At 41.4% G+C, this 9,545-nt stretch overlaps 1 pseudogene; it reads left to right on the top strand.

Annotated features, from left to right (window-relative positions):
• The first annotated feature begins 1,499 nt into the window (after nucleotides 1-1,499).
• On the top strand, nucleotides 1,500-1,618 carry LOC112636837 (annotated as a pseudogene).
• The last annotated feature ends 7,927 nt before the right edge of the window (nucleotides 1,619-9,545 follow it).

The raw sequence follows: 9,545 nt of genomic DNA, 5'->3' as shown, positions 1-9,545 counted from the left end.
GGTGCCAACACCTTGATTTTGGACTCTAGCCTCCAGAACTGTGAGATAATAAAATTCTATTATTTTAAGCCACCCAATTTGTGGCATTTTGTCACAGCAGCCCTAAGAAAGTGTCCCTCAGACACTTCTTTTATTTTTCTTTTTCTTTTCTTTCTTTCTTTTTTTTTTTTTTCTTTTTTTGAGATGGAGTCTTGCTCTTGTCACCCAGGCTGGAGTGCAATGGCATAATCTTGGCTCACTGCAACCTCTGCCTCCTGGGTTCAAGCGATTCTCCTGCCTCAGCCTGAGTAGCTGGGATTACAGGCACCCACCACCATGCCCAGCTAATTTTTGTATTTTTAGTAGAGATGGGGTTTCACCATGTTGGCCAGGCTGGTCTCGAACTCCTGACTTTGTGATCTGCCCACCTCAGCATCCCAGAGTGCTGGGATTACAGGTGTAAGCCACCACGCCTAGCCCCTCAGACACTTAAAAAAAAAAAAATTCTTGGGGCTTCTTTGAGAATTCTTATTACTGACTTTGGTTATTCATTCCTGATTTACCTAATTCTGAGATCAGAGAAGTTGACTATTTATATATCTCAGAAAAAAAAAATGTAACTAAAATTTGTCGTTAAGTTGATTTTATTTTAACGTGAATGTGCCCCAGTAGCAATGTACTAGCCCCTGAGCCATGGTTTATAAATGTCAGTCCCCCTAAGAATCCTTTGATGAAATCCTCATTCCAGGTCTGAAATGGAAAAAAAGTGAGCCTGGGACATTTTGTTGGACCAAAAAGCAACGAAGTGCTCAAAGACCAACCAAGACATGTCAAAAGATTACAGGAAACAGCTTGAAAGAGCTCCTGCTACCCAAACTTGGAGGAACTGGAGCAGCAAATAGAATAAAAGAATAATGATAGTAATGGATGATAACACAATGAATTGCCTAAAAAAAATCCACAGTCCATGGTGATACTCAAAAGAAAGAGGGAGAAAGAGAGATCTTACAGAAATGTCAACTAATAAATGTGAAAGGAATGATAGTATTAGAAAATGATCATTTTGATATCACATTTCACATCACATCAAAGCTGTGGAATTTCCTCTCTTCTAAGGGGAGCCTTGTGAAGATAAAGATAATTTAAGCTGGTGGAAGCCATGGATGTGGAACCCATGGATATGGAGTGCCAACTGTATAAATAACTATTTTACCAAGTTTCCTATGAAGATGAACAAGGGAACTGACTTGTCAAAGCACACACCAATGAGTAGAGGCAGAACCGGAATCAGAATCCAAGACCTCTCTTGCACCACCCAGCACATGAGGGCTCTCTCCATGGGCATACTCCTCCCTACCTCCTACTGACCTGCCCTGTGCTGTGGATCATAGATGAATTGCAGTGGTCCTCAACTTTTTTGGCACCAGGGACCGGTTTCATGGAAGACAATTTTTTCACAGATCAAGGGAGAACAGAGAGTGGCGGGGATGGTTTCAGGATGACTTAAGTACATTACATTTATCATTAGGTTCTCATAAGGACTGTGCCACCTGAGCATGATGATTGGGTGATCACGTGCATGTGTGAGATCTGCCACCCTTGAACCTTGTTATGACGTTAGCACATTACCCATCTGACTTGAAAAAAAAGAGGAGTGCGCAACCTAGATCCCTCGCATGCGCAGTTCACAATAGGGTTTGTGCTCTATGAGAATCTAATGCCGCGCTGATCTAACAGGAGGCAGAGCTCAGGCGGTAATGCTTGCTTGCCCACCACTCAAGCAGCCTGCTTGAGTGCAGCCCAGTTCCTAACAGGCTACAGACCAGTACCATGGGGACCTCAGGTCTAGTGGACTCCAAGAAGGACATTGGAAGAAGGAAATGGAGAAACGAGCAGACTTCAGAATAGTATCAACAAGCCATGGAGTTAGATAATGTGAAAGTCTACTGGTGAGTCTAAGGGATCTCCCTAGATGTATTTAGGAGTAACCAAATGATTATAAGGAAAGCTGTAAACTGGCAAATTGGACTGAGAAAAATCTGCCAAAATGCAGAAAGAGGATAGTATAAATCCAAGTGCAAACAGAAGGGCACAGATCATTCTGGAATGTAGGTTCCTGGTTTCAAGTATTCCATCAAGCTTTGTTTCCTGATTTGGAGTTTGGAAACAGAGTCCCTCTAAACTTAGATGGAGTTGAACGCAGCATGAGGACTGGACGGTGAGTTTCCAAAAGGGAGAGAGCACAAAAAAAGAGGCACAAACAAGCTGATCCCATGAGGGAGCCAAACACCAGATTTTGCCTTGACCTCCAGGAAACTTGTGAAATCACTGCCTTCTCTTTCCTCTAATTCCATTGATTTCACAACATCCTCTGAGCTTTTGTGTGAAACACTGTGCTTGGTGTTACAGGGATTGAGGGTAACAGGGCGTTGGGGGTGGTAATGAGGTGTTGGGGTGATATACAGAATAAATAAACTGAACGAGGGCCTGCCCTCAAATTTTAGTCTTATAGTAAGAAGCGATTCACACATTGGACTGTGATTTCATACCCACTGCCCAGTCTCCTGATTGCTCATTCTGCTTCTCAGCTTAGTCCTGGACAGATAGGGTGTGTAATGTGGGGCAGTCTGTGTCCATAGTCACTCAAAGATAACTCCTGACCGTGGATTCAAAAATGTGCATTATAAACTTGTTTTTTTAATGACCATTTTGGAACCTATGATATTATCAATTCAAGCAGTGGATGCTAAAACTGTAAAGGAACCATATATTCACATGGACTCAAAGTATCGCTGCACAAAGGACTTGATAATTGTAAAGGGAGGAGTGGCAAGATATGGCAAACACCTCAACTGAGCGATCACACTCAGTAACATGCTGTGTGCCTTCTGGTGTAACGGAAAAAGAGATACACACAATCTCATAAGTAGTGTTGGCACCAAAAATGTTTCCCCAAAGGTAATCATGAGAAAACAATCAGACAAATACAGAATATGGTACATTCCACAAGACAACTAGTTCGATCTCCTCAAACAAGCCAATGTCATAAAAGAAAAAAAAAGGTAGGGCAACTATTCTATATTAAATGAGACCAAAGCCATAACAACCAAATATAATGCATGAATTTGATCGGATCTCAGATTGAGGGGAAAAAAGTTATAAAAAAGGCATTTGAAAGGAAATTTAATACATATTATACATCAGAATCATTGCTAATTTTCTTAGGTGTGATCATGCTGTCATGGTTAGGGGAATGACATTACTCTCAAGGGATGCACGCTAAAGTGAAACGTCACAATGTTTGCAATTTTCAAATGTCAACAATTGGTAAATAGAGATGAAGGATGTACAGGTGCTAATTGTATTATCCTTTCAATTTCCCTGCAGGTTTGAAATTTTTCAGATAAAACAGAGAGTGGAGACTTGAATGTGGCCTCAACGTTGCTTTCTTTTTCCCTTCATGATGCTGGGTGTTAAAGCATTTTCCATGTCTTCTTAGACTATCTTTTCTTTCAAATAAAAGAAACAACACACACCTGGTCTAAGCCAAAGTACTGTTTCCACTGCCTGCAAGTGTGCAGGGATTTCCTCATAGCAGCTGTCTCACTGGGAGCATTTTCTGTTTCGGCACCCGACATGTTTGACATTATCTCATGGATGTAGGGAGCTTTAGGAATATGTCACTGTCTCTTTGAAACTTAAAGATGAATCATTCTCTCAATCTCTAGGGAAAAAGATAATGCCACGGATTCCCTCACTGCTGTATAAGAAGGGGCCATGCCCAGCAGATTCCAGTAATGGCTTCTGAAGTTTATAACAGATGCCAAAGTGTGTTGGGAATACCACTGGGCTAAAAATTGGGAATCTCCTGGGGAAAGTTATTTCACCTTTCAAGGCTTCAGTTACTTCATCTGTGAAAGGGAATGATTGCAATGAATGCTTTTAAAGTTCCCTTCCAGCACTAACGGTTTATCACTGGAGTCTCTGCTTCCCCAGACATAGCATCATGGCCCAAAAGAGAAAGTGAAGAGTCAGTTCTTCTCCTTGAGCACAGTCCTCAAATTCCTGGATGCTCCAACAGGGAAGCAGCACCCTCAGCCCTTCCTCTCGGGGCAAAATAAAAACATTTTTTAAGCCTAATCCACCACTGCACCTGGCCTACACCTACCTTTTTTCTAGAAACAAATGTGTCAGTTGGCAATTAGTGAAGCCTCAGAGGCAAAATTAATTCCACATGTACTTAGCACACTATATAAAGAGAGGATCAAAGGAGGACCATCTGTGCAGAATGTGGTTATCTGCTTCCTGTATTCTCTCCAGCTGAGCATTGTCTGTTGGCTATGGGACCCCTTGGAAAACTCTGATAGGGCAAAAGGAAAGGAGTTGACAGAAGATTTGGGCAGACATTGCAGAGGAAATGGGCAAACTTTCATTCGGGGTGTAGCCAGAATGGAAAAAGATGAAAAGTTTAAGATGCCGGTAACAAATGGAGAAGAAAAAACAGATTTTTCTTTCTGGAGGCAGATTTGTTTCCACTTTAAGTTCAACGCCCTTATGCTATAATGGTATTTTCTATCTCTAGAAAAGTCATTTCTATGACTTTTATAATAAATAATGATGCAAAAATATTTAAACTACATTCTTCCCTGGCTAACCATTCAAGTCAAGCAGAGGTCCACAAACTGTGATAGTCTCCAGCATCAAGAAGAACTAACTGCATTCTTTTTTTTATATATTTTACTTTAAGTTCTGGGATACATGTGCAGAACATGCAGATTTGTTACATAGGTATACATGTGCCATGGTGGTTTGCTGCACCCATCAACCCATCATCTAGGTTTTAAGCCCCAGATGCATTAGGTATTCGTTCTAATGCTCTCCCTCCCCTTGCCCCCCACCACCCCCCTACAGGCCCTGGTGTGTGACGTTCCCCTCCCGGTGCCCATGTGTTCTCATTGAAGAAATAATTACATTCGTGTGTGTCTGTGTGTGTGTGTGTGTGTGTGTGACGGAGTCTTGCTTTGTCACCCAGGCTGTGCAGTGGTGCGATCTCGGCTCACTGCAATCTCTGCCTCCCAGGTTCAAGTGATTCTCCTACCTCAGCCTCCCAAGTAGCTGGGACTACAGGCGCGTGCCACCACATCCAGCTAATTTTTTGTATTTTTAGTAGAGACAGGGTTTCACTGTGTTAGCCAGGATGGTTTCAATCTCCTGACCTCATGATCCACCTGCCTTGGCTTCCCAAAGTGCTGAGATTATAGGCATGAGTCACCGTGCCCGGCCTAACTAACTGCATTCTTATGATTTGCTAGTCAAGTTTAGATTTGGCCAGCATGATGACATTCAGAAGTAGACCTGGTCTACTTCTGAGGACACAGGCCAAATCAAACCCTCCTGTCTTTCCCATGACTTATGCAAGAACACATTTAAACAAAAGAAAAAGAAGAAACATTTCCACTTAAAGAAAAGAACCCATTAGAATCAATATTGTGAAAATGAACATACTGCCAAAGCAATCTACAAACTCAATGCAATTCCCATCAAAATACCACCATTCTTCACAGAACTAGAAAAAACAACCCTAAAATTCATATGGAACCAGAAAAGAGCTCACTTAGCCAAAGCAAGACTAAGCAAAAAGAACAAATCTGTGGGCATCACATTACCTGACTTTAGACTATATTAAAAGGCCATAGTCACCAAAACAGCATGGTACTGGCCTAAAAATAGGCACACAGACCAATGAAACAGAATAGAGAACCCAGAAATAAAGCCAAATACTTACAGCCAACTGATCTTCAACAAAGCAAACAAAAACATAAAGTGGGGAAAGTATACCCTATTCAACAAATGGTGCTGGGATAATTGGCAAGCCACATGCGGAAAAATGAAACTGGATCCTCATGTCTCACCTTATACAAAAACCAACTGAAGATGGATCAAGGACTTAAATCTAAGACCTGAAACCATAAAAACTCTAGAAGATTACATTGGAAAAACCCTTCTAGACATTGGCTTAGGCAAAGACTTCATGACCAAGAACCCAAAAGCAAATGCAACAAAAATAAAGATAAATAGATATGACTTAATTAAACTAAAAAGCTTCTGCACAGCAAAAGAAACAATCATCAGAGTAAACAGACAACCCACAGAGTGGGAGAAAACCTTCACAATCTAAACATCCAACAAAGGACTAATATCCAGAATCTACAAGGAACTCAACAAATCAGCAAGAAAAGAACAAACAATCCCATCAAAAAGTGGGCTAAGAACATGAATAGACAATTCTCAAAAGAAGATATAGAAATGGCCAACAAGCATATGAAAAAATGCTCAACATCACTAATGATCAGGGAAATGCAAATCAAAACGACAATGCAATACCACATTACTCCTACAAGAATAGTCATAATGAAAAAATCAAAAAATAATAGACGTTGGCGTGGATGTGATGAAAAGAGAATACTTTTACACTGCTGGTGGGAATGTAAACTAGTACAACCACTATGGAAAACAGTGTGGAGATTCCTTAAAGAACTAAAAGTAGAACTACCTTTTGATCCAGCAATCCCACTACTGCGTATCTACCCAGAGGAAAAAAAGTCATTACAAAAAAGACACTTGTACATGCATGTTTAGAGCAACACAATTCTCAATTGCAAAAACATGGAACCGCCCAAATGCCCATCACAACAAGTGGATAAAGAAATTGTGGTGTATACATATACCATGGAATACTATTCAGCCATAAAAAGGAACAAAATAATGGCATTCACAGCAACCTGGATGGAATTGGAGACCATTATTCTAAGTGAAGTAACTCAGGAATGGAAAACCAAACATTGTATGTTCTCACTCATAAGTGGGAGCTAAGCAATGAGGACACAAAGGCATGAGAATGATACAATGGACTTTGGGGACTCAAGGGAAAGGGTGGGAGGGGGCTGAGGGATACAAGACTACACACTGGATACAGTATACACTACACTGCTCAGGTAACTGGTACACCACAATCTCAGAAATCACCACTAAATAACTTATTCATGGAACCAGATACTGCCTGTTCCTCGAAAACCTATTGAAATAAAAATAAATACATGAATAATAAAGAAAAGAACCTAGTACTCAGGGAGTTCTGACCTTTGCAAGTGAGAGCTGAGGTGATTTGCGGTGCCCCTGTTTGCATATTTTCTTACCAGTTAAATTAGATTGATCATGCACTACTCACCCCACAAATTTACTATTGTCAGTGTATTTGTGGTTTTAAAAAAGAAAAAAAACTTTGGGCACTTTATATAGCTAAATAATAGGGGCAATCAGAGATCTATCACAAGAGAAGTCAAAGGGAAAGGCTATTTCCCTTGGATACTTATTGTTAGCCATATTGATTTAAATAATTTGTTTTGTTTATTCTTTGATTGCCCATCTCTTCCATTCAAATGTAAATTCCATAAAGATGGGAACTGTATCTGTGTTTTTCACCATTGAATCCCCACCCCCTAGCACATAGCACAAATGCAATAAGTAGTAATGAAGGAGGACATGAAATTTTTAGACATACACAATCAGAAAAAATAAAAGTATGGTATGGTTCTTCATTCTTATGTTTCTTTATTCACATCTTTCTTTATAATGCTGAGCAACTTTTTTTTGTTTGTTTTCTTTACATAGATTATTCCTGAGTATTTTATGAGTTTAAAGAATGTAATCTCTCTATCCCTCTTTCTCCTCTCTCTCTCTCTCTCATATTTTAAAGTTTATCAATGCTGGCATATGGAAAACATTTTGATTTGACTATATCCTGCTTACAGCCAACACACTCAATTCTCATTAAATGCAATAGTTGGGGCCAGGCACGGTGGCTCACACCTGTAATCCCAGAAATTTGAGAGGCAGAGGAGGAGGATCTCTTGAGCCCGGGAGGCTGAAGTAAGCTATGGTCATGCCACTGCACTCAAGCCTAGGCAACAGAGTAAGATCCTGTTTCTTTTTAAAAATCCAATAGTTGGAATTTCATTTTGCTTTATTTATTTATTTATTTATTTATTTATTTTTTGAGATGGAGTCTCGCTCTGTCACCCAGGCTGGAGTGCAGTGGCACGATCTTGGCTCACTGCAACCTTCACTTCCCAGGTTCAAGTGATTCTCCTGCCTCAGCCTCCTGAGTAGCTGGGACTACAGGCTCCCGCTACCACACCCAGCTAATTTTTTGTATTTTTAGTAGAGACGGGGTTTCACCGTATTGGCCGGGCTGGTCTTGAACTCCTGATCTTGTGATCTGCCTGCCTCAGCCTCCCAAAGTGCTGGGATTACAGGTGTGAGCCACCGCGCCCGGCCCTGAATTTTTTTAGTAGGCTAGATATAAAATCATATCATCTGCAAATAATAAAATTTTGTCTTCTCCTTTCCAAAGTTCTAAATCTTATTTCTGTTTCGTCTTTAATTGCACTCACTGGCCGCAAACTGGGACAGACATCAAATGATGGAAATGGTGGGTGTTCCATAATCCATTCATGCTTCTAAGAAAAAGGACTCTGGTGTTTCTCATTCTCATTTTCACAACTAGAGCCCAGAAAGCTTCTCATCTTCTCATTTCCTTTCACTTTACCTTATTACAGACCACTTAAAATAATCCTAATGTAATAATGTAAGTTTTAACAACACCAGGATGGTTAGCCCTCAAAGAAGTTTCCCTTCCGTCCCTAAACCACAATGCAAGAGCATTCCTTTGCCTCTATTAAATGCACACACACACAGCCGATGCAGCCTGTCCAACCCCTGCTTTCTTCTGATTCGTGGGCTCTGGGGGGCGTGAAGCAATGCTGATGCCTTAAGGGCTCCGGCACATCCGCAGTACTCTGGCTAGGGCAGTGCCCGCAGCTCTGAGAACATCAAGAGCACCCCTGGCATAAATATGTGCATTCCCATGGCAGTGCTGGCAGTCCTGGCAGTGCTACACAAATAGATAGATAGCAACTGTGGGCTTGCCCTAATCAGCATAAGAAGTGAACAGGATATTGAAATGAAATAAAAATAATTACTTCTACTCCTGCCCCTGAGACCAAGTCTGGTGAATTCTGGCTCTTTCATTTGGTCCACCCACCCATCCATGCTACAGGAAATTACTTTGTCTGTTCCCGCTATTTGATTCAAAGCAGGCTGAGACGGCCTTTCTAGAGTCTCAAACCTTCTCGACCTGCTACACACTTCTCCTGCTCTACAGAACCAAGCTCTCCACTAGCTGCCTGCAGGTTATGAAAACCATGATCACAAACACTGGGGACCACTCACCAGGCACAATGGTACCAGGACCTGATGCACCACCTGGGCAGGGGTCCTCCCTAGACAGCCATGTCCTCCCCAGCCCACTGTCCAACCTTTGGAGCTGTCGGAGCCGTCAGAGCTGCCTGGAGGAATATTGGTATTGAAGGAAATAAAAATCTTGGACCCCAAAATAGACTTCTTTGGCATACTTTGAGGTGGCTGTTCAGAGGGCCACCTCATAAGTAGCCCTGCAAAGCTGTCTTTTGACGGGGTGAGATTTGCATCTGCAGAGAACCTGCACT

This window comes from Theropithecus gelada, chromosome 12 (genome assembly GCF_003255815.1).
Source record: "Theropithecus gelada isolate Dixy chromosome 12, Tgel_1.0, whole genome shotgun sequence".
In the NCBI taxonomy this organism is placed as follows: domain Eukaryota; kingdom Metazoa; phylum Chordata; class Mammalia; order Primates; family Cercopithecidae; genus Theropithecus; species Theropithecus gelada.
The sequence above is the reverse complement of the archived record's forward strand: the minus strand, read 5'-3'. Positions and strand labels throughout refer to the sequence as shown.